Raw genomic sequence first — 27,830 nt, 5'->3', positions numbered from 1 at the left:
CATTACATAATGTACTTACACAAATATATCATTGTAGGAACACAGTTCAAGAGACATGATCTCATAAACACAATGATGCTTGAAAAAAAAAATGCCACATCATGCATAAAGTTTTAATACATTCATTCTTCACTACTAAGACACTCCTACAGCCAGGTCAGCTCAAGGAAATTCCTGACACCTGGCAGCACTTTTAACAGCTTCCAGCTTTCAAGCACATATTGTAATTTATTTTCCCAGGGATCATTCTATTACGATATATTATTTTCATCTTAATATAACGAAGAAAGATGCCATATATACAACACATATAAATATAACCAGATGTGTTTAATGAGGATAAGACAGGAGTTGGTCATGGCCTTTTGGAATTACTATCCTGACATTTACCTGAAATGTTTTGACTGATATCATGTGTAGAAAGCAGAGAAAGAATGGTGGTGCAGGTGCTTTTGTAAGAGCAGGAGCGAGATTTTCTAAAATTGATGTAACAACTTATAGCTTAGAACTACATGCAGAGTTCAGTTGTGCTAAGCTGCTGGATGAAAACATAATAGTAGTTAGCCTATATAGATCCCCAGATGATGATGATGTTAACCTATTTATTGAGAAATTTGAATTATTAATTCAAAAAATTTTGAAATTTAAGACAAGAATTGCTGTCTGTGGAGATTTCAACATTTAAATGGCTAATACATACAAACAAGTCACAAAAATATTTTTGAATGTACGGTGCTAAGATCATTAAACTTATACTGTACAAATAAGTGTCCCACTCATATGGATGCATGCTTGGACAACATTAAAGTTAATTTCATTGAGGAAGATTTTAGAGTCACATTTGTGGGAGGACACTTTGCTGATCATGCTCCTTTGCTCCTGACACTTTATAAGAGGCAATCAATTAAAACTACTGAACCAAAGTCTGTACTGGTGAGAGGACAAAAAGAGGAGTTGATTACACTGTTTATTAATAATTAAGGAAGGAAAAGTGGGACTGGGTATACAAATGTCAACCAGGGATATTGGGAACAGAAATAACCTTTGATAACTTTTTTGAGAAATTTATAGAACTATGGTGTTCTTGTTCTCCATTAACAAAAACTAGAGCTACAAGGAAACCTAAAAAGAAAATGCTTAACTGGTTTACTGAAGAACTTTCTGAAATTAGGGAAAACTTGCACACATTACAGCAGATTTACAAGCATGCCTGTATTCACAGGACTGAGCAAAGAGAGAGAATTTATAACTCATATACAAAATCCAAAAAATTCTACAGAACTAAGCTCCTCCTTGCAAAAAAACTAGCATCTGAAAAGTACATAGAAAGTGCTCCCAATAAATGCAAGGCAGCATGGTAAATTATAAATCAACGTCTCACTCCCAAACACACTCAAGTGCTTTCGATGGATCCTGAGGTACTAAATAACTTCTTTATTAATTCAGTTAAGGAAGTAACAAATAGTATTAAAGAAACAAGTTCTTCTGCAATGGACCTGCTGGCTACCCCTCTGCCCAATCAACATGTATTTCACTGGAATCCTATCACACCCACTGACATTTTAAACACTGTTGCCAAATTTTCAAATTCAAAAAGTATGGATTACTACTGGTTGCCCAATTACATTATTTAAAAAAATAAAAAAAAAGTACACTTAATATGCTCACCATTAGCCAGTATTTTCAATAAATGCTTAGAATTTGGAGTTTTTCCTAATACACTCAAGATATCTAAAGTCATCCCAGTTTATAAAAAGGGGAATAAAAAACTACCTGAAAGCTATCGACCAATTTCAATTGTGCCTATATTGTCAAAAATATGGGGCACTAATGCACAACCAGCTACATACCTACTTTGAAGATCATGGATTACTTTGTAACTTTCAGTCTGGATTTCGCAAGGGAAAAAACACAATAGCTGCTGTTTTAGAAATCATTGTTCAAACATTATCTGCTATTGAAAACAAAAACAAAGTATCACTTGTTTTATGTGACTTAAGCAAGGCATTTGATTGCATTCCTGTTGACATCCTACTAAAGAAATTGGAATACTGTGGGTTGCAAGAGAACACTTTAGCCTTCATCACTTCTTACTTGAACAACAGGGAACTATTTGTTTCAGTCAGGAATATGCATTCTTCCTTGCTTGAAATAGACACAGGTGTTCCCAAGAATCTATCCTCGGACCCATCTTTTTCATTGTTGCAATCAATGGCCTGCCTTACAACATACTACATCCTGTTGTATGTTACGCAGATGATACTACACTGTTTACCTCTCATCAGAACATCTCTGAATTCAATCACATAAGAAAAGAATCTCTTGACATAGCATTGGACTGGTTTACTGCTAATAAACTCTTATATAATCCCAATAAAACACAACAGCCCATAATAGGCATGATAAAGGATATAGAAACTAAATCAGTAAAACTTCTGGGTATTCACATTGACTCCAAACGTAATTGGCAAGAACGTATCAATCATGTCTGCTAACAGACATCTCAGGTATTATGCCTCTTTTTGAAACTAAGGGACGTGGTAAGCATGGATTACCTTCGGATGACATACTTTAGACTTTTCCAATCATATATATCATATGGCCTTATTATATGGGGACATTCTCCCTATGTCGATAACATTTTAAAAACACAAAAGAAAGTTTTGCATTTCATTTGTAAGACAGGTCATTTGGAACATTGTTTGCAGGACTTCACATTAAAAATAATATGACAGAACTTGTTGTCAGGGGTGAAGTTCATGACCACAATATTAGGGCTAAGTCACCTAGGCACAGGTTAGCAATGACTGGAAATTCTCACAAAGTAAACCCACTCAGAATTTTCAATAAATTGCCAGTCTTTGCTTGGACCATGGATATAATTAGTTTTAAACATAAGTGGTACAACTGGTTGACAGATCACCCTGTTTATAATATTAAAGAATACTTTGATTTACCAGATTATTACATTAACTTTCAAAAACTGTTACTTTTAATTGTATTATTATGTACTGCATAAACTTTGTAGAACTAGTATTTAATGCTACACATTGTACTACTGTGTATTGTATATACTTTATCTTGTATGAAATTGACAAAACCCAAATCATTGTGAAATGATTTATGGTGAATAAAGATTCTTGATTCTTAATTTAGGAAAACATCGACAATCTTGAATTTGAGGTCAGTGTCTTGAAAAATGCACTATCTCATTCACTACCTCATTTGATTCTTACCTAGTGTGTTTAAGCTATATGGAATGAATTCACTTATTAACATATAAAGTATATATGTACATTGTTCATTCTGACTCTCAACATATATCACTGCACATACTGTACACACTTATAGGCAACTTCTGGACCACATCCATGCTGCCACGCCTCTGCTAAACCACCATATCTTCCCTTCTTGCATGTCTTAAAAGCTTGGTCAGCTTCCCACATTGATTAAAGACATGTTAAGCTCAGGAAATGGTGAGAAATTACTTTCATGCAGTACAGTCATCGGATATATGACTTCTGCATTTATTCATCAAATTCTGCAGATGCCATCAAGAAGGAGAACCTTCAGGGATTTCCATTGGGTCAAGGTATACATAGAACCTTAATCTGCATACAGTTCTAACAATAACTATCTTGTCAAAAGTAGGTATCATGAGAACTGTGGCTGTAGTGTAACTTAAAGGTTTATAAACTGAAACAGCAATGGCCACAAGTGGCTTATAAGTATCACTATACTGCTTAATGATATGCAATATAGATTTAATCAATGTATTAAAAAGAAAGAAACTGTAACATTATGAAAAAATATTACAGTGTGACAGAGGTCTTATTGTTGTCACTGTTTTTAGTACTCCTCATCTATATGTAACTTTTCTTTGTGTGGTATGCATTATTTTAGAGATATGTTTTGACTGTCTTTTTAAATAAATATAATTTAGGTACTTCTTTCATCTCCTTGGTGAACTATAAGTCCAGACTGGCTCTTGGTCCATTATTAAGTAATAGCACTATTAGTGAGATACTTACTAATGAATCCCTGATGTGCACAATAGACTGGTATATGTAGTCAGTCGGCACAATAAAGATGATCAATGTTTTTAAATAGTTCTTTACAATGAGTTTGGCAACTACTTTTAGTCATTGTGAACCTTTTCTGGAGTTGGAAAATTGTGTCCATATTTTGGGTATTTGATTCCCAGAAAAGAATTGTGACGTCTCTGCCTGCCACCCACGGATGAATGGTCTCACAGGACCCTTTGATAAGACTTTGACAGATGTGGTATTGATGTATGTTGATGTCAAACACAGAGATATGGATAAAACTCTGCTTATCATGACATTCACATACAAAACAGTAAAACAAGACACTTCTTTCCACTCCATGGCCATGAGGCAAAAACAACAGTGGATACACTGTTCTCATTTCAGTCAGATGATTGTATAACTGCATGAAATACTGCATTGTCAGAACTAAAGAACCAAGAAAGGTGGCTCTCACATGGGCCCTGGACTGAGAACACTATGATATCAAGCATTGGCCAATGAAATACAGCCTGTGAAACTTGGTATGGATTTTTATGCCTGTGCAGAGAGTGAGATTGTCAGAAAAGTTGCTTAAGCACTCCTTTTGGCTGTATCATGCCCATTGTTGCTTAGATATCACCTATGAAGTTGAGGACTATGAGCTTTCAAGTAGAGAAATATTGTCCATGTCCTCTGTATCCTGAGGTACAGATCAGTGATGGGGGCCTCTCATTCGAGGAAACTGAGATACCCTCAATGACTCAATGGAAAGGGCAACCTGCCCATCAAAGTAAAGATGGTGTGACAACATGACCAGAATGTGAGGCTCTGCCAGCACTGCCATACAGAGGACAACTGGCAAGATCTAGATCCAGCGTGTTGCAGTCGGCTCCAGTGATAACTTCAGAAACAGCAGCTCTAAGCTTTATATTATAAATTCTGAACTTCATGATTCTTACTTGATATATTCAGAAGAATATTCTGTATGATGTCCTGAAATTGTATTATTCTGTAGTACGTGTTAATTATTCAATGGTGAATAAATATTCTTATTATTGTGGCATTCAGATGGCTTTTCCTGTGGATCTAACTAATTATTCACCAGAAAAGCAAAATATCATAGAGTAGTTTCTGTGTTCATGGGGAAGACACAAGTTACATTTGTTTTAGAGGTAAAGCATCATTTATTGTTTCCAAAAATAATTTTTTTTTTCAGAATACTGAAATGTTCCTCTGAACTAATCTCCCCCACAGTTATGGAGCAGTACTCCAGTAGTTTACTTGTCACTCACTACTACCTTTTCTTTGTTGTAGAGAATATCAAAGTTCAAGAAAAATCCAGATTTTTGGCTTGATTATGCACTATTCTGCATGCAAACTAATGACACAGCACAAGCAAGAGAATCTATCAGAGAAGCTCTTTCCTTGGACATCAGGCATCCAGTAGGGTAACTGCAAAGAATTTCTTTCATAAAATAAGATTCATTATACATTTGCCACCTGGATAGCCACTCTAGTTTATGTGCTTAAACTTAATGTTATTTTAAATTACAAATGGCATTAAAATTACTAAATAGTACATTTCAATTAAGGGCAAAGCTTCCAAATAAATGCAAAAATGATGGAAGTGTCCATGTCTGAAAGACCATAGATATCCAGTAGTTTCAATCTGACGGTCATGAAGTAGATTAGACCAAGACAGTCATTCCTATAAATAGTATTTAAGACACAGAAAAGCAGTTGTGCATTCTGGTCAGGTCATACATGAGCACACATAACTATATAATTCAAAGACTGTAATTTATATCTAAAGACAAACACGATGTAACTTACCAAACGAAAATGTTAGTATGTTGATAGACACACAAACACACACACAAAATTCAAGCTTTCGCAACCCACAGTTGCTTCATCAGGAAAGAGGGAAGGAGAGGGAAAGACAAAAGAATGTGGGTTTTAAGGGAGAGGGTAAGGAGTCATTTCAATCGTGGGAGCGGAAAGACTTACCTTAGGGGGAAAAAAGGACAGGTATACACTCGCACACACACACATATCCATCTGCACATATACAGACACAAGCAGACATATGTAAAGGCAAAGAGTTTGGGCAGAGATGTCAGTCGAGGCGGAAGTACAGTGGCAAAGATGTTGTTGAATGACAGGTGAGGTATGAGCACCGGCAACTTGAAATTAGTGGAGGTTGAGGCCTGGTGGGTAACGGGAAGAGAGGATATATTGAAGGGCAAGTTCCCATCTCCAGAGTTCTGACAGGTTCGTGTTAGTGGGAAGTATCCAGATAACCTGGACGGTGTCACACTGTGCAAAGATGTGCTGGCCATGCACCAAGGCATGTTCAACCACAGGGTGATCCTCATTACCAACAAACACTGTCTGCCTGTGTCCATTCATGTGAATGGACAGTTTGTTGCTGGTCATTCCCACATACAAAGCATCACAGTGTAGGTAGTAGGTCAGTTGGTAAATCACGTGGGTGCTTTCACACATGGATCTGCCTTTGATCGTGTACACCTTCCGGGTTACAGGACTGGAGTAGGTGGTGGTGGGAGGGTGCATGGGACAGGTTTTACACCGGGGGCGGTTACAAGGGTAGGAGCCAGAGGGTAGGGAAGGAGGTTTGGGGATTTCATAAGGATGAACCAAGAGGTTACGAAGGTTAAGTGGACGGCAGTAAGACACTCTTGGTGGAGTGGGCAGGATTTCATGAAGGATGGATCTCATTTCAGGGCAGGATTTGAGGAAGTCTTATCCCTGCTGGAGAGCCACATTCAGAGTCTGATTCAGTCCCGGAAAGTATCCTGTCACAAGTGGGGCACTTTTGGGGTTCTTCTGTGGGAGGTTCTGGGTTTGAGGGGATGAGAAAGTGGCTCTGGTTATTTGCTTCTGTACCAGGTCGGGAGGGTAGTTGCGGGATGTGAAAGCTGTTTTCAGGTTGTTGGTGTAATGGTTCAGGGTTTCAGGACTGGAGCAGATTCGTTTGCCACGAAGACCTAGGCAGTAGGGAAGGGATTGTTTGATATGGAATGGGTGGCAGCTGTCATAATGGAGGTACTGTTGCTTGTTGGTGGGTTTGATGTGGACGGATGTGTGAAGCTGGCCATTGGACAGATGGAGGTCATCTTCATGATCTGGACTCACAGTGAAGAAGAACTCCAGAATTTCCTCTCCAACCTCAACTCCTTTGGTTCCATCAGATTCAACTGGTCCTACTCCAAATCCCATGCCACTTTCCTTGACATTGACCTCCATCTGTCCAATGGCCAGCTTCACACATCCGTCCACATCAAACCCACCAACAAGCAACAGTACCTCCATTATGGCAGCTGCCACCCATTCCACATCTAATGGTCCCTTCCCTACTGCCTAGGTCTTCATGGCAAACGAATCTGCTCCAGTCCTGAATCCCTGAACCATTACACCAACAACCTGAAGACAGCTTTCGCATCCTGCAACTGCCCTCCCGACCTGGTACAGAAGCAAATATCCAGAGCCACTTCTCCATTCCCTCAAACCCAGAACCTCCCACATAAGAATGCCAAAAGTGCCCCACTTGTGACAGGATACTTTCCGGGACTGGATCAGATCTGAATGTGGCTCTCCAGCAGGGATACGACTTCCTCAAATCCTGCCCTGAAATGAGATCCATCCTTCATGAAATCCTGCCCACTGGAATGATGTAGTGGTAGTGGCTGGAAAATGTGTAGCAAGCTGACATCACACATTTCCTGCAGGTGAATGTAAAACCTTTCATTATCATTATACCTATAAATGGGTTACTACAGGTATTGTTGCACAGAAGCTCTCATAAAGCTTACTAGATACTGGCAGGAGTCAGTATATCTGGCCCTTTGTACAGTGTGAATATTTATCAAGCTAAATTTCAGAACCGATGCAAGGCAAGAAATACAGTTTACAGTATTTTTGAACCTAGTGTTGATCGGATGTTTCTCTTATTGTTTAAGCCCCTTGGAGAAAAATTTTGCTAAAAGTAAATCATTTTTTGATAGCATCACATACATACAACTGACATCAAGCAAAGCAGTGAGAATGCTCCCCACACTACATGAAAATTATATTTTTGATGTTTGGATGCTTCCCTTTCATGCCCCTTGACTCTTATAACTGCCATCTGGTTTCTGTACAAATTGTAAATAGCCTTTCGCTCCCTGTATTTTACCCCTGACATCTTCAGAATTTGAAAGAGAGTATTCCAGTCAACATTTAAGTCTACAAATGCTAGAAATGTAGGTTTGCCTTTCCTTAATCTATCTTGTGAGATAAGTCATAGGGTCAGTATTGCCTCAACGTGTTCCAACATTTCTACGGAATCCAAACTGATCTTCCTCAAGGTCGGCTGGTACCAGTTTTCCACTCGTTCGTAAAGAATTCATGTTAGTATTATGCAGCTGTGACTTATTAAACTGATGGTTCAATAATTATCATACCTGTCAACACTTGCTTTCTTTGGGATTGGAATTATTATATTCTTCTTGAAGTCTGAGGGTATTTCACCTGTCTCATACATCTTGCTCACCAGATGGTAGAGTTGGGTCTGGACTGGCTCTCCTAAGGCTATCAGTAGTTCTAATGGAATGCTGACTACTTCTGGTGCCTTGTTTCAACTTAAGTCTTTCAGTGCTCTGTCAAACTCTCCATGCATTACCATATCTCCCATTTCATCTTCATCCACATTCCCTTTCATCTCCACTTTTGAGACATGCTAGAAGTACAGAGTGAAAATTTGAAGATGAATTTAATGGAAAGATATTGAAAAGTGAAATAAATATTGCAATTAAGAACTAGCATGACAGTGGGAAATGAAAATAAATCACAGAACAAGAGAGGAGCAATGATGATAAAAAGTACTTACTAAAGGCATAACTGATTAACTAAAAAATTAAATACTACCAACAAGGGGAAGAGGAAGGTTGTTAATTACATTGGCTGAACACAAGGATTTGTTAGAGAACAAGTTCCAGGCTCAATAGTTCAGGGAAACTGGTCCTGATGGAAGGATCCAAATGGCCCCTGTGGTGTACCTCCCACATAAGTCCATTTAATCATTTTGAAGAGCATCCTGAGCAATTGGCTGCTGAGTATCTCAAGGTACAGGGTTTGTCTGTCTTGTTTCATGTGCTCAGGTAGTTTAGTGATGGCCATTACTATGTAAAAACCCATGCAGTCAACACATATTAGTGGGCAAGCGACATGCATGGTTCCCATGTTGCTCTGTCTTTGATGTAGAATTTTTGGTTGTGCACCGGGAGTATGTGGTAGTAAGTGGATGCATAGATTGGGTTTTGCTACAGGAACAGTTGTAGGGGTAGAAACTTTGGGGTACATTTAGTGGGATAGGAATATTACATTAGTTGCAAATGATGTTATGAAGGTTCTAATGATGATGGAAAGTGATGGTTGACAACAATGGGTGGGTTTGGGAGGATTGCTCATACTTTCAAATTGTCATTGTGAAAAGCTGCTTTAAGACTAGCTTGTGACAGCTTTACTGTTATATTATCGATATTTGTTTTGTGGGCATAAGGTCGTGGTCAAAGACATAATTGTCTGCCTAACATTTTGTCTTCCAATGCTGGAGATGCTTTAGTGACTGAGAAAGCAGTTACAGTTTCAAATAAGCTTTGTAGTGATGAAATACTCACACATATTTCTTATTAGTTTAAACATTGTGTCTATACTGTATCTTCTGAGTACTTTGATGATGCTGCTCCATGACAGATTTTACAAATGAGAGGAAAACTTTCCCTTCAGCTCATTGTTTCTCAGTAGAATCTCTAGACCTACTATGGTGTAGTGCTTTCATAGCAATTCTAGTCGTCATTCTAAACAGAAAATGGAGTTTTCAAAATCATTGGTGGACCACGCTGAAAGAATCTATGGACTACAGTACTTGGAAGATGAGCTCGATCATTTACGAACTGCCCTCAGAAATAGCTACTCTTAAAAAGATAAATAAGGCACTACATTGTAAAAGGTCTAGAGTTTCTAATGAAAAATGAGTTACTAAAGGGACAGTTTTCCCTCCATTTGTAAAAACTCTCACAGATCACATCACCAGAGTACTCAGAAAACTTAGTATTGGTATAGTAATTAAATCAACACCAAAGATGCTTGAATATTTGAACACTGTAAAGGACATAATCCATTCTGCATGCCACATCAGAAGTATATAAAATCCCTTGCACTTGCCATCAAGAGGACATAGAAACTACCAAAAGACGCATTAACACACACCCCAAGGAACAGAAGAGCAATTGTCACCTGGGCTAGATGGAAAAATCAGCAGTGGCAGATCAAATGTTGGGACCAGGGAAACACCAAATTCATGTCTCTGACCATGTGGTTTCTAGGAAGATCTAGACATTACTGTGGTAGAATGTAGAGAGAGGCAACAGAAATTCAAAACTGCAAAAACAATTTTAGCTGAAAAGATGAAGGATTGAAACTAGACAGTTGTGTGCCTTAGTACTAAATAAAACAAATAACACCAACTCTTCCTCAATACAAGCTCCGTTGGCATGACACTGTTATCTTAGGCAGCATCCTGATGACATCATGAACCAACTGTTGTGTGGAACAATTCAGTTTGCTGAGCTTGTTTGAGGCTGTAACTGCTTTCTGAGACATTAAAGTTTTTGATGATGTCTCCAGTATTGGAAAATGAAACACTTGGCAGAAAATTATGCCTTGGACAATGGTCCTATGCCCATAAAACAAATATCAGCAATAACACAATTACTAGCCATGAAGTCCTGCATTCTATTATCTTTACAGTCAGTTACTTCCTCAAGGAGACTATTCCCTCACTCCAGGGAGAGAAGGAGGGGGGGGGGGGGGGGAGTATCCATGCTAGCCAATGAGTCCTTAACTGCTGAATTTGAAGTAATCCTGCAGTGAAGTTATTCAAAATGTACTGCATTTCCAATGACATGGATGGTTTAGAACATGACATAATATGAGAGGAGTGTCAGGAAGGAAGATGTGGCATTAGGATTACAAATTAAGATGACAATACCAGTGATGATGATGGCGATGATGATAGTGATGACGTAGATGTTAGGCAAAAAGAGAACAGAAGAGCAATTGTCACCTGGGCTAGATGGAAAAATCAGCAGTGGCAGATCAAATGTTGGGACCAGGGAAACACCAAATTCATGTCTCTGACCATGTGGTTTCTAGGAAGATCTAGACATTACTGTGGTAGAATGTAGAGAGAGGCAACAGAAATTCAAAACTGCAAAAACAATTTTAGCTGAAAAGATGAAGGATTGAAACTAGACAGTTGTGTGCCTTAGTACTAAATAAAACAAATAACACCAACTCTTCCTCAATACAAGCTCCGTTGGCATGACACTGTTATCTTAGGCAGCATCCTGATGACATCATGAACCAACTGTTGTGTGGAACAATTCAGTTTGCTGAGCTTGTTTGAGGCTGTAACTGCTTTCTGAGACATTAAAGTTTTTGATGATGTCTCCAGTATTGGAAAATGAAACACTTGGCAGAAAATTATGCCTTGGACAATGGTCCTATGCCCATAAAACAAATATCAGCAATAACACAATTACTAGCCATGAAGTCCTGCATTCTATTATCTTTACAGTCAGTTACTTCCTCAAGGAGACTATTCCCTCACTCCAGGGAGAGAAGGAGGGGGGGGGGGGGGGAGTATCCATGCTAGCCAATGAGTCCTTAACTGCTGAATTTGAAGTAATCCTGCAGTGAAGTTATTCAAAATGTACTGCATTTCCAATGACATGGATGGTTTAGAACATGACATAATATGAGAGGAGTGTCAGGAAGGAAGATGTGGCATTAGGATTACAAATTAAGATGACAATACCAGTGATGATGATGGCGATGATGATAGTGATGACGTAGATGTTAGGCAAAAAGAGAAGTGAAGATAAAAGTTAATGTAAGTCATTTCCATTCTGTTTATTTTATTTCTCCTTGTATTACCAAAATCTGGATAGTCAATAAATGACTTGAATTCAGAATAGATATAATGTTAACTTTTTAAGCACATACTTAATATCAGTGAAATAGTTTAATGTAATGGGATAGATAAAGAAATTCTACTCACCAAGCAGCAGCAGGAGAACACACATACAAAGGTAGACAAATTTGCAAGCTTTTGCAGCCAGCGGATCCTCCTCCTGGCAGAAGGTTTGAAGAGGAAGGAAGAGGTACAAAGGAAAAGGACTGATGAGGTTTAGGACATGAGTAGAGTCTGGTGGTTTCCAGTGATTAAGGATGGCAGTGTGGTACTGGTGTGCAAGACTCACACTCCCCCTTGGCTATCGAACTTACTTGGAGTTGCTTCGCCGATCTTCTTTACATGATAGGCAGCTGCATTGTCCTGCACAACTTCTTCTCTGAAGATAAGATGCTACTTTGGAGGAATTTTGTATACTTTTAAAGTAACTCCATACACTTGATAATACTTTGAAATCAATCTCACTGTATTTTCATCACACATAACAGTTTTCATACAACTAAAACATTTTTCGTAACCTCGACACCTTCCGGTCTGTCAGAAACTATCACATTCATTTGTCCATAAATACAGTCTATAAATCTCTCCAAGTTTAACAAGACAACAGCCCAAATCTTACGGAAGTAAGAGAAAGAATGAATAAGTAACTGTCTCTTCTCTTCTTTCAACAACATTCAAATGTTCACACAATAATGTTTGATTTCGCATGGAGTACGACGCGTTTATTCCTTAAGCTGGACGTGTAACTTCTTAGGCGGGCTTGGCCACTACCTGCCCATGCCAATCATCCATCCGATACACGTCCATCCTGCACACACATAATTGTGGTGCAGTGGACACAATTCTACTTTACCACACGAATCTCTAAAATAGCGCATGTTCGCGACAGTGGAAATACGAGGGTCTCTAGACTTTACCCCAAAATTCTCGAGGCACTACAAGAGTTGGGAAAAGTTGCCCATAACCCATTTCAGGGGTTACTTACCAGATGGGTTGAGAAGAAAAGAATAGAAAGAATAATATGTAAAAAAAAAAAACGGTCAGTTCGACTCTTCAAAAAAAAGAATCACCATATCTTCAGGATCATCTCATAATCAGATAAATACGGTAATTGCAGTAAATATAAGAAAATACCTCTTCTTGGAATTTCCTGACAGATTAAAACTCTGTGCTAGAATTCATTCAAAACCAGACCGTTGTCTTTTGTGGTCAATTTTTTTACTGCCTGAGCTACTCACCACCCAACTATAAAGATTCAGTTGTGTCAGCACCTCTCTTCTACTTTCAAAACTCTTCAAATTCTCTTTTGCATAGCTTGCTGGATCTACACTCCCTGCTCTTCTAGGATATGCAAGAGATCTTTTGTAGGGTTTGGAGAGTGACAGAGAAGTACTGGCAGAATTGAAGGTCAAAAGGTGAAGTATGCTTAGATAGCTCAGTCAATAAAACTATTGCCCATGTAATGTAAGGATTTGGGTGTATCATTTAATTATAATATGTCAGGAAGTCTCTCAGCTGTGACATTCTGCTGCAGAATGATTCATTCTGAAGTCTTCTTGGCTCACCTTTGATGTCCTTGTTATGTAAATGTATGCATTCCAAATTATTTATGTATTTAACCAAGGAAAACAGAGTATGCTCTTCTTATTCTGGCTACAGATTATTACTGTATGGTATATTTCATTCAACAAATGGTGATCGGCAGGAGGCAGAGCTATTCTTTGGGGCTGCCATTTATTTCCACCCTCGTATTATGGAAGCATGGATAATATTACACTTGTTCTATGTAAGCATTGAAAAGAATGAAGGTGCTGATATTGCCCTAAGGAAAGGTGAGTGATGCTTAAGTGACATTTCTGATCTCAAAGTAGAAAAGTAAATTAAAGATATGTAAATTTAAGAAAATGAAAGCAAACAGTATTTTCACCTCACCAGTAATTATATAATTATATGGATATGGTGTCTGTTCTTTTGGACATGTCTGAAAGAACAGATGGGCATTGATATATATGTGAAAATGTGTGCCCTGACTGGGACTCGAACCCAGGATCTCCTGCTTACATGGTAGACACTCTATCCATCTGAGCCACCGAGGGCACAGAGGACAGTCTGATTGCTGGGACTATCTCGTGCACGCCTCCTGCAAGACCCACATTCCCACCTTATATGTCCACACACTACATTCATAGTGTCACTACCCAACACTGTCCCTACCCAACACATTCACTACTTGTGGAAGACATTCTTACCAAGTCCCGTAAGAGTTCAGGTAATATGTGTGCATCCGCACAGAAGAGAAAGGTGATAGCCAGTATTGCCAGAACTAAATACTTGTATGGATATGGTGTCTTTTCTTTCAGACATATCCATATCCATAATTGCCAGAACTATATACTTATATGGATATGGTGTCTGTACTTTTGGACATGAGTAGCTATTTGTAACTTATTATGCTACTATCAGTATTTTCCAGTTAACAAATTTAGATAATCAGATAATTTACTGAAAATTCTCACACTGTTACCCAACACTGAATGCTAAACAAGGAAGTAAAATGCATGTAAAACTACTTTTGTGAATCATTTTGCATTTGTGTAAACTGATTTTTTTATTAGCCACATCCACCATTCAGGAATAAATGTGTAAATGAGTACAAGAATTGCCTGAGCTTTGATGATGATTGTCCAAGAAGTGTAGTTATTCATTTTCAATAAACTTTTGTTATGCTTTTTCCAGAGTAAATGCTTCACCAATTTTAGTTTGCTATCCAAGAATAAAGAAATACCATCAGAGCAAGTTGGGTTTGTATGTAATAAAGGAACACAAGAGCAGATTCTCAATGTCAGACAGATCACTGAAAATTGTGGGGGATTCAATACTACATTAGTTCTTTTTTTCTTGGACTGTAGCAAGGCTTTTGACTGTGCCCAATGAAAAGAACTGTGGAGCATACTAACAGAAATGGGTGTTCCTGATCATCTTATTATGCTTATCAGAAATCTCCACTCTGATAGTAAGGCAACAACGAGGTTAGATGAAATTATTTCAAGTCCTTTTAAACATGTAAAAGAGTTAGGCAGGGATGCATTCTATCACTGGTTCTATTTAACATCTATGGAGAATATGTTATGAGAAAATTCCTTAAGGGCTGGACTGGTAGGATCAAAATTGGAGGATGAAGCATCAGTAATTTAAGATTTGCTAATGACACCACACTGTGTGGAGCTGCAAGTGGAAATGAAGGAACTACTGGATTGAATTAAGAGAGAAAGCAAGAAATGTGGATTGTCAATTAATAATAAAAAATCAATTAATAATAAAGAGTCAGTTAATAAAAAAAAGTCTAAGATCACACAAGTGAGTCACTACGAGCTATTGATGAACTATCAGAATATCAGCATAGGAAGAAGTAGATCACTTTGCCTATCCCTTGGGCTCAGTGGTTCAGAGAGAGGATGGTTCTACACAGGAAATATGACATAGTATTGTACTGGGTATGGAAGGTACATCAAAGCTGACAGTGATGTAAAAAGACTGAGCCCTAACCAGACATACTAAGCTGAGAGTGCTGAAATCCCTGATGTTTTCAGTTTTTCTTTGTGGCACTGAAGGGAACTACAAAAGAATTGATGCTTTTGAGATGTGAACATGTAGGAGGTTGCAGCAAATAGTAGGGATGGACAAACAGACAGCAAATCAGTTCTTCAAGAACTCAGGATGGAGAAGAAGTTGTCCAGTATAAGTTTCCAGCAAATCCTGTAGTTCTTCGATCACATAATTCAATGATAGGATGATACCTTGGAAAAGATGATCATCCATGGCAAAGCTGAAGGGAAAAGATTGCAGGGAAGACCTCTGAGGTGGTGAATAGACCAGATAAAGGATAAGACAAACAAACCACTGGGCCACCTACTTTGAGATGCAGAAGACCAGGGAAAATGGAGACAGACTGTTAACAGGATTTTGTGATGGGTCACCAACACATGAAAGATAAAGTGTTGATGATGATGATACAAGAATATAATTTCATATATAAAAAGGAGCAAGCATTTTTGTGTACATGTTAACTCATGAGATGCACAGCTAACAGTATCCAAAAGTGAACTACCTCAGTTTTAGATCACCGTTAATCTGGATCACAAAGAGTTTTATACATATATTTTTCTTCAGTCTGTGACCATTATTGTCTATTTATTGTATATGTAAATTATTTATAACTGTATAATGTTATTGGATAGGGAAAGAAAAAAATCTACTCACCAAGTGGCGACACATATAAATACACTGAATTCTGCAAACTTTTGGAACCAGTAGCTCCTTCCTCTGGCTGAAGAGTTGAAAGGAAAAGAAGAAGGATGAAGGAAAAGGACTAGTGAGGTGTAGGAAATGGGGAGAGTTTGACAAAGATGCCCAGAAGCCTGGGTGAGAGGAGACTTACCAGACAAGATGAGAAGGAAGAATATTTTTAAAGTGCAAGTGTCTATCTTGTCAGCTGATTGTGTTTCAGTTTACATTTCATTAAAAATGATAGTGCTCTGTGGTCGGTGTGCACAATGATGTATCAGATAGAATCAAAACTTACTAAAAGCTCAAACAATGGTCAATTCTTCTCTCTCAGTAATGACATGCTTTGTTTCCCACAAAGTTAATGTCTTGCTGGTGATGGCAGTCATGTGGTGCCCACATACTATTGACCTCGTACACTTGAAATAGAGGGGAACCTATCCCATCCTCACTACCATCTGAGCCTGTGTAAAATGTTGTGCCAAATTCAAGTGGGTCAGAATGTGTGCTGCTAGCAATTTGAAATGAATATCTTCAAAAGCTTTCTGCTTCTCCTCTCCCCAGGTCATACTGCATCTCTCTTTACTAATTTCAAAATATAATGTGACAAAAGGGTGTGTCCAGCAAGGAAGCAATGGTAACATCCAGTGGAAGTTCTCAATGGTCTTCAGGTTAAGTACCTTTTCCAATAATCACACATCCTGGAAATATTATTTGCTTTCTTCCAGACGCCACCTGCAGCAAGTTTATGGTGAGTCCAGCTCTCTTAAATGCACTTAGGAGATGATATTAACTGTCAAAATTTCCTCCTATGATGCTGAACCAATTAAAATACCATAAACATAGGTAGTAATGGACGTAGGTAGTTCTGGCCCTTTTACCTGATCAGATGCTCTCATAAAGGCAGCAGATGACACATTCAAACCAAATGCAGCTCTTTATATTGGTGTCTCTTACCATTATGTAGAAATATAGTGTATTTTTTGTGAGGTCTAAACTGCTCAGATGTTTTGACACCATTAAATCATTGTAATAGTTTCTCAGAATTCTCAGGTTGATCCATTTGTGAAATAATGATTCTGCTGATTACTCTAGCATCTAATAGAATCTAATACTATTCTGACAGTTTAGTTTTGATTCATTCCTTACTCTATGATTGCTTAATGATACACTTATCTAATATTCTCTGAATCTCTTAGTCAGTAGCAGGCTTCTTGACTCATGCAACAGAGTAAGATATTATTTGAAATGCTTCATGATGTTGTATTTTTAGCTTGCAAATACATCTTTTCATTTGTCCTGCCTGGAATGAAAATACATCTTGGTGGCACCAAAATGTCTCTCTCAACTTTTCAATGTGATGCTTGGCAAGTGCTGTTAGCTCACTTAGTTTCACTTGAATCTTTCCAGCAGCATTATTCACATCCTGTGGCTTCATGTCATTCTCTTTCTCTCAAAATTGTTGCATCACAATTCTCGTTTCTTCTTTCATGCTAATAACTCAAAGATTCATGTGCACAGGGCCTTCACAATCTTCAGCAAAAATTCCTTTAGAGAAAATTGTCATCTCTTCCTCCTGGGCCTTATTTGCAACACCTTCCTGTCCTCCAATTTGTACTGAATATGATTCCAAGCACAGAAATGGAATAAGAAGAACTGGATGCTCAATTTTTCCCCATAGTTTGATATTTCAATATAATTTGCTTTTCTGATTGGTTTGCTTCTACTCTCAACTATGGTTGCAAGTTTTAGTCCAGTTACCGGAAATAGTTATCTTTACATTATCATTGAGCTCTTGAAAAATACTCATCTTCCCTTAATATCTTCCACAAAGTTGTGTCCTTTGTATATGTGCATTAAATACCACAATCATAAAGTTTCGAGAAAAAATATCTTTCTTACGTAATGCCAAGGCTGTGAAAACCCAAAAATATTATGTTGGTTATAAAATTTTCATGCTATTTTTGTTATCATAACATCTCTCTGGAATCTTAAACACACATAGATGTTGACAAGAATATTCATTTTTAAGGATGTATAGAAGTACAAAATTGTTACTCAGTACTTACAGGAAGAAAATGTAGTATCAGGTTATAGTGACATCAAAATTAGAAAATTGTTTAAAAAATGAAATCTTCTTTTGCTGTAGATGTACATCAACTACAACTGCTTTGTGTTTTTTATTATATATAGCAAAGAAACTTATGACCCAGTATAGAGAGGAGCTGAATTACCTATATATGTCAAGTGAGCCTTTCGCATGGTCACCAACAGCAATGAAGGATGAATCAGTGTTCCTGTTAACTGCAAAACTTCTGCTGCAACTTCATGCATATCAGGTGAAACACACTGTTTTCTGAAACATTTCATTCTAAAAAATATAGACGAGTTCTTGTTTGCTGAATCAGTGGTAGAGATATGTAATAGTGTAAAGTTTTAGCAGATCAAGTTGTCTGCCAACCTAAAATGTCAAATTTATTTTTGAGTGCTGAATATATAAACAATATCTGCTGTAACCATCATATAATAATATGCATGAGTATACACCCCCTTGATAAATAAGGACAAACTTTTTGAATTGGGCAATAATATAAATAACAGACAACTAACTAGCATACAAAGGCAACACTGGCCTGCAAATAGGCATCTACACAAGATCTCTTTAGCTCAGCTTTGGATATTGTATCCTCCTTCAGGTCATGTACAGATGTGTGCGCGCACACACACACACATACACACACACACACACACACACACACACACACACACACACACACACACACAGAGTCATTCTTTCTCCCAACATAATGATTCAGTTGGGGTATTTGTCTTGGGTGTGGGTCTAATGGATGGGCAGAGTAGGCAAGATGTGAGGATTCTAGTGAGGAGATATGATCGGCAGGAAGTGGGATGGACAGGGAGAAAGGGACAGGAATTCATGAACAGAGTTGTCTACTGTACATGCAATCAGATCCAGATGCGCATGTGCATAAGAAAAGTATGTGGGAGTGGGGGAGATGGCTAGTAAATCAGGTAAATCAGTGTGGAGCAATGTAGAGACAATGCAGTATGAGAGGTATCCAAGAATAATATGGGGATTTGTACCAGGTTGAAGATATGAATATAGTAGGATAAAAAAAAAGTGTTGGGAAGACATACATTCTGCTGTTGTATGGAGGGAGAGGGGAATGATCTAGATACACAAATTACAACACTCACTGAAGCTTCAATCTTGTGCTAATTATTGTGATCTGAAATTGGACGGTCAAGCATGCACAGTATCTCTGTTTATCATTGCCTATTTATGGGAGAGATCAGATACCTGGTGATTTTTTCCACAAAGGAAGCTATGCAGAGATTGCCAAAAGTAGTGCTTTCTGCAATGGAGTATAATACACTCACAAGAAGACTGAAATGGTATGTCATGACAGGTTTTGCACCTTGAGCTTTCAGTCATACGGCAAGAGATGGGTAAAAGAGAAGGCATAAGGATAGACAAGGATATTTTATAGGATGCATTTGATTTACTAAAGCAGATGCTGCAGACACTACTAACTACTGCCTGTTTCAAGGGAGCAGTCAGAAAATAGAGGCAGAAACCAGTAAGATGTTGTTGTTGTTATTGTTGTTGTGGTCTTCAGTCCTGAGACTGGTTTGATGCAGCTCTCCATGCTAATCTATCCTGTGCAAGCTCCTTCATCTCCCAGTACCTACTGCAACCTACATCCTTCTGAATCTGCTTAGTGTATTCATCTCTTGGTCTCCCTCTATGATTTTTACCCTCCACGCTGCCCTCCAATGCTAAAATTGTGATCCCTTGATGCCTCACGACATGTCCTACTGATTGATTCCTTCTTCTAGTCAAGTTGTGCCACGAACTTCTCTTCTCCCCAATCCTATTCAATACCACCTCATTAGTTACGTCATCTACCCACCTAATCTTCAACATTCTTCTGTAGCACCACATTTCAAAAGCTTCTATTCTCTTCTTGTCCAAACTATTTATTGTCCATGTTTCACTTCCATACATGGCTACACTCCATACAAATACTTTCAGAAACAACTTCCTGACACTTATATCTATACTCGATGTTAACAAATTTCTCTTCTTCAGAAATGCTTTCCTTGCCATTGCCAGTCTACATTTTATATCCTCTCCACTTCAACCATCATCAGTTATTTTGCTCTCCAAATAGCAAAACTCCTTTACCACTTTTAAGTGTCTCATTTCCTAATCTAATTCCCTCAGCATCACCCGACTTAATTCGACTACATTCCATTATCCTTGTTTTGCTTTTGTTGATGTTCATCTTATATCCTCCTTTCAAGACACTGTCCATTCCGTTCAACTGCTCTTCCAAGTCCTTTGCTGTCTCTGACAGAATTACAATGTCATTGGTGAACCTCAAAGTTTTTATTTTTTCTCCATGGATTTTAATGCCTACTCCGAACTTATCTTTTGTTTCCTTTACTGCTTGCTCAATATACAGATTGAATAACATCAGGGAGAGGCTACAACCCTGTCACACTCCCTTCCCAACCACTGCTTCCCTTTCATGCCCCTCGACTCTTATAACTGCCATCTGGTTTCTGTACAAATTGTAAATAGCCTTTCACTCCCTGTATTTTACCCCTGCCACCTTTAGAATTTGAAAGAGACTATTCCAGTCAACATTGTCAAAAGCTTTCTCTAAGTCTACAAATTCTACAAATGTAGGTTTGCCTTTCCTTAATCTTTCTTCTAATATAAGGCGTAAGGTCAGTATTGCCTCACGTGTTCCAACATTTCTACGGAATCCAAACTGATCTTCCCCGAGGTCGGCTTCTACCAGTTTTTCCATTTGTCTGTAAATAATTCGCGTTAGTATTTTGCAGCTGTGACTTATTAAACTGATAGTTTAGTAATTTTCACATCTGTCAACTCCTGCTTTCTTTGGGATTCAAAGTCTGAGGGTATTTTGCCTGTCTCGTACATCTTGCTCACCAGATGGTAGAGTTTTGTCAGGACTGGCTCTCCCAAGGCCGTCAGTAGTTCTAATGGAATGTTGTCTACTCCTGGGGCCTTGTTTCAACTCAGGTCTTTCAGTGCTCTGTCAAACTCTTCACGCAGTATCGTATCTCCCATTTCATCTTCATCTACATCCTCTTCCATTTCCATAATATTGTCCTCAAGTACATCGCCCTTGTATAGACCCTCTATATACTCCTTCCACCTTTCTGCTTTCCCCTCTTTGCTTAGAACTGGGTATCCATCTGTGCTCTTGATATTCATACAAGTGGATCTCTTTTCTCCAAAGGTCTCTTTAATTTTCCTGTAGGCTGTATCTATCTTACCCCTAGTGAGATAATCCCCTACATCCTTACATTTGTCCTCTAGCCATGCCTGCTTAGCCATTTTGCACTTCCTGTTGATCTCATTTTTGAGACATTTGTATTCATTTTTGCCTGCTTCATTTACTGCATTTTTATATTTTCTCCTTTCATCAATTAAATTCAATATTTCTTCTGTTACCCAAGGATTTCTACTAGCCCTCGTCTTTTTACCTACTTGATCCACTGCTGCCTTCACTACTTCATCCCTCAGAGCTATCCATTTGTCTTCTACTGTATTTCTTTCCCCCGTTCCTGTCAATTGTTCCCTTATGCTGTCCCTGAAACTCTGTACAACCTCTGGTTTAGTCAGTTTATCCAGGTCCCATCTCCTTAAATTCCCACCTTTTTGCAACTTCTTCAGTTTTAATCTACAGTTCATAACCAACAGATTGTGCTGAGAGTCCACATCTGCCCCTGGAAATGTCCTACAATTTAAAACCTACCAGTAAGATACTGAAAATAATCATTCATCTTGTTAAGAAGATGTCTCTACAAAAGAATTTAAGCTGACTCAGTAGGTTCCACCTTCAAGTCTATGACTGGTCAATTAGTCCAAGGATGTTTCATAAAAGACTGAGGCATACAGTATTAGTGCATGTATATAAAATATGTAACATAAGCAATTAATTTCTAACTGTAGACTTGTCTCACTCCTGTGATTTCTCAAAGATGTTTGATACCACACCCTATGATAGAACATACATCTTCTTTCATGCTAATAATATATTAATTACTGCGTGGGCACACCCTCTGCAATACACGTCACTTATGAATTGTAAGTGGAATATCTGAGACTTGACCTTCTGGCTGAATAAATTTGGTTTATAAAAAATAGATTTATTTGCTTAAATAATAAGACCATAATTAATCTTAATAGTGAGTAAATAATAAAGTATAGTTCTCAGATGTTTTCTCTAATGCAACGCTATATCTGGTGCACCAATTATTAAAGACTGCAGTATGTTCTGAGTCATGCTCAGTATAAGATAGGCCTCTGTCTGTCATGGTTCAATAAATTTTACTGAGCTATAACTGCCCTGCATACATTATTGGCACACTACCTGTTATCTGCATAGGGATATCATCAACAGTTGTCCTCTTAGTTTGATTTCTGTTAAAATTTCTCTAAAGAAGAAACAATTGTTTTATTTGCAGTTTGTATTAGAATAACAGAAATTTCAGGGTGGAAATAAAAGTAAAAAATAAGGAAAGGCCACCACTCACCTGTAGCTATGAGAGGGTGCATGTGGAAGTATAATATGGTTACATGTGTAAGAGAAAATGGTTCAAATGGCTCTGAGCACTATGGGACTTAACATCTGAGGTCATCAGTCCCCTAGAACTTAAAACAACTTAAACCTAACCAACCTCAGGACATCACATATGTAAGAGAGTTTACTTTATCTAGAAAAAGAATGCTTGCTTAGAAGCTAGTAATTTCTCTGTTCTGCCGTATTTTTTAATATGGCATGCATCAGTCAACTACAGTTGAAAGTTTGCCTTTCCTTATTTTTGATTTAATTGCCATTTTGATGACCAAAGTTTTTAGCCATTTGCATATAAATATCTAGTTTCAAAAGAAAGATGTGCTATCAATGGTATCCCACTTCCATGATTACAGACTTACCTCAGTTAACAGAAAACAAAGCTCACATGAACAGAGTACACAACATGAACAAAATTACAGTCAGAATGATATAAAATAAGATATTTACAATCTTTGTTACTTAATATGTGTCAGTTTTTTATTTACGTAAGTAACTTAACATAGTCATTGAAACCCTCTGAAAAACTGCAGAGTTTCCATTTGCATAGTTACAAAGGTTCTTTCACGTTATTGATATTTTTAATGCAAAGGGGACTGGTGACCATAGATGTTAAGTCCCATAGTGCTCAGAGCCATTTTAATGCAAAACATGTAATAGTAATTGTGCCAAAATAGAACTACCTGTGTTGGTACTTTGATCTATGAAAATTGTGCATTTAGCATGATTCTGGTTATGTTCAAGCAGCAGGGTAGGTTGGTTGATTTGGGGGAGGCGACCAAACAGTGAGGTCATTGGTACCATTTGATTAGGGATGAAAGGAAACTGACTGTGCCCTTTCAAAGGAACCATCCCGGCATTTGCCTGAAGTGACTTAAGGAAATCATGGGAAACCTTAATCAGGATGGTCAAACGTGGGTTTGAATTGTCATCCTCCCAAATGTGAGTCCAGTGTGCTAATCACTGCGCCACCTCCAAACAGCAAGATAAAAAAATGTACCAGTGTAACTATGGCATGGAAACCACAGAGAAAGATAGTATGGTATGTAAATAGTAAATCACTGTCAAGAGTATGTAAGCAAAAATGAAGACCAGACATTAATAACAAGCTGAGTGCCAAAAATTCTATTCTGAGTTATTTGATTTTATTCATTTTGTCAAAAATCTTTAAATAAAAAACCTGAACCATTCTTTTTTTTATTTTGTAGGGTATAAATCATATTAATATTGCTAATTTTTTGACTAACCTTCTTCTTGAGACTAAAAAGTAGTATTTTTTCAGATAAATGTAGAGTGTGCAAAGTGCCATACTCTTACTAGAAAAAGCAAAGTAAATGCCAATGAATAATAAATCTCAAGCTTCTCTGGTACTTTTTAATAACAACATTGCACAAGTACATTATCATATGACTAATTATTTTGAAGCCTTAATTTTACTTATAAAGAACTCAAAGCAGTTTTAATTCATTAATTCTTCTAAGAATGCTCTATTATTTTCATTATGATATGGCAGTATCAGTTGCAGATAACTCTTCTACTCAACTGACAAGCTTTATTTTTATGGTTGCAATGGTAAAACCAAGTCCTTGAATATATGAGGTCTTTTCAAAAAACTCTGGAACTTTGTCCACAAAATTTTTCTACACTCACCTTTTACTTATTGTGCATGGTCTCCTTTCAAATACTTTCCTCCACAATTGATGCACCACTCCCACTGCCGTTTCCACTTAAAGAAGTAGTCTTAGTACACCTCTTGCTGGACCACGCGAAGCACCATCTGCGAATTTTCTTTCATCTTATCTGTCTTTGTAAATCTTCGTCCTTTCAATGGGATTTTCAACTTTGGAAATAAAAAAATGTCCAGAGGGGTCAAGGCATGAGAGTATGGAGGATGAGACAGCACAGTGATTTCACAGGTGAAGATCTTTCTGGTCTTGACTCATGAGCAATGGGACAAACTGGCTGTAACACGATGCATTCCAAAATGCTGTGTCAGGATTTCATGACATAATCTAACTGAAATGTTATGTTCACCTGCAATCTCTTGGACTGCCACTCTTCAATTGGCATGCACAATTTTGTTGATGTTCCTGACATGAACATCATCGGTAGGGGTTGAACAGCGTCCTGAAAGAGGGTCATCTTTAACTTCCGTCTTGCCATTTTTAAACCATGTGAACCATTCATAAAATTGAGTATGACTTAACTCATCATCATAGGCTTCCTGCATCATTTGGTGTGTGATTGTAAAGGTTGTCCTGAGTTTCATGCAAAATTTAATGCAGACACTCAAAATTTAATGCAGACGCTTTGCTTCTCAAACTCTGCCATCTCGAAATTCGCAAACTGTGCAACACAATGTTCTACTCAATACAGTACTAAACAATAACTAACAGACATACCACAATGAAACTTCCAGCACTTACACATTAAACACATGTGTGTGCAGGGATGTCAATGACATTTCACCCCAACATACCATTGTCGCGAAATTATAAATGTTCCAGATTATTATGAACAGACCTTATATAAGTGGTAGCCCCTTACTGTTTTAGGTCCTCTTATATATATAGTAATATCCTGCAACATGTGGTACATATACTGTGTCAGTGAGAACTGCAGTGAAAAGTCTTAGTAGCTCACTTTAGGCTCAGAAATTTACCAAGACATACCACTATAGATGGTTGTGACATTTAGCCTGCTTTTGAGCTTATTAGTATTGGCATCTATGTACCATATGTTTTTTGGGTTAACTCTTTTTTTTATTTTGGCCCCTTTCACTTAACTCATTATTCATGTCTCTTATTCAAACAATCTAAATAATCTAATAAGCTTGGAAAACAATGGGTTCATGTGCACATCTGATGTTAATTCCACAAATGTCAAATATGTTCAATGGCTTATCATTGTGAACTGATTGTTTAAGTGTCTGTGATTTTGCAGCAGAGGTGAAAATCAGTATTAGAATAGAAAAAATAGCAAATAATATGGAATGACATATTCAATATTTTTCTAGTAAGAGTGTATTTTTATTTTTGTTGCATATTTTCAAAGTGATCTTTGCTTTTCCCTTCTGGAGGTCAGATTTGATTAATTTTTTGGGAGTGGAATGTTTAGTATCTCACAAGATACAAATACAGTCTTTCTTTATGCACACATATGGTGAGTCCCGCAAAGTGATATTTAAGACTGTGAATTCACAAACACTGTCTGATATACTGGGAACAATGAGTACTATGCTAATAGTCAAAATTAGCGCAAGTCTGGTTTTGAGTGTCAAATAGTACACACTCTATCCATAGACAAAACTCAAGACCATTATAAGCAGAGTATCAACAATACAAATCATATCCAACTCAAAAGTCCATGAACAAAATGCAGTTCACAACAATACGCAACTATTGCACATCAATGAAAGCTTCATACACATATACTGACTGATCGAACTTACCTGTATTCATGCCCTTATTTGGAATCTCTATCAAGGAGTCTGCCCAGTGCAGCTGTTTTTGCTCATGACATCTGCCAGTGCTAGCTTTAAATGCAGAACACTGCACCCTGCTGATGCAGTTTATAGCCTTGATTTCCATTTCACTGCCTGATAAAAATACAGGCAGGTCTGTCTGTGCATTGCTTTTCATTAGGGACTCAAAGGACATTGATACCACAAAGCCATAATTTCTCTTACAAAATTTGATTTTGTATACAACTGAAACTATCAGAAAGGATAAAGAAACAGGTAACAGGATTGTTGGATGCAAAACTAAATGTCATTTTTTCTGCTTTTATCAAAGAAAGTTGCCACTTTCTCCTTCAGTTTATTGAGAATTGGACTTTGAATCAGAGATTCACTTTACAGATATCAAAGATTTTAAATTCTATCTGCATTAATTTAAGCTCACTGTATCCAAGTTCTTATGCTTAGTCCCCCACAGGTTACTACCATTAACTAACACAGGTGAGCCAATTATAAAACTAGCTCGCATTTCATATTGATTTAGAATGAAAAATATATCAGTGTATGTAACCATGTATCAACCTACTACAAACACTGTGTAAGCAAAACAATATTACAGTTTTCAGAACTAGCCTTGTCACAAGAGCTCTTACTGCATGGGACTTCCACTGCTTACAGATACTATTTATCTGTTGGACATTACTTATCAGGGCGGTATGATGATGCCATATCACATCTGCAACAAATTGTTGATGGAGATTTCAAGGTGAGAACAGGTATAGAATTTAATAACAACAATAATTTAACAATAGAATCTGCAAGAAAGACTTATTAAAAATGCAGAATTGAAACTACATTGGTACACTACTTTTGTAAAGTGATTTTAATGTGCTATTCCATGCATTTGTGCGGTGACAATACTGCAGCCTCAATTGCACTTCAGTGATAACTGTTGTAATATTCTTCTTCTTCTTCTTCTTTTTGGTTTGGTCATTTGAATATCATGTTATTTAGGTCACTTCATTTCTTCTGGTCTTTATCCTTGTCCAGTATTCTTCCATTATCACATTTTGCAACCTTCTATGCTCTTCTGTCTTTTTATGATTGTGCACTGTGTCTACTTCTATCCTGAAAACCTGTAAAAGCCAGAATCTTTTATTTGAGAATCATCCAATTGTAAATATCTGATTTCTGTATTCCCATTTCTTCCAGATCCCTCTGCACCTCTTGGGTTTAGTGTACTTTGATTTTCTTGTCACAATAAACTGTATTATTTGATCTGTCAACATCCCATGGTCCATTTTAAGCATGGGTCCAAAGAACACACTCCTCCTTTTCCTAATGATGTCCAAGATTGTCTCTATCTTGGTATACAGTTCTTGTTTCAT

Source organism: Schistocerca cancellata, chromosome 7 (genome assembly GCF_023864275.1).
Source record: "Schistocerca cancellata isolate TAMUIC-IGC-003103 chromosome 7, iqSchCanc2.1, whole genome shotgun sequence".
NCBI lineage: Eukaryota > Metazoa > Arthropoda > Insecta > Orthoptera > Acrididae > Schistocerca > Schistocerca cancellata.
Note: the sequence above shows the minus strand (reverse complement) of the source record.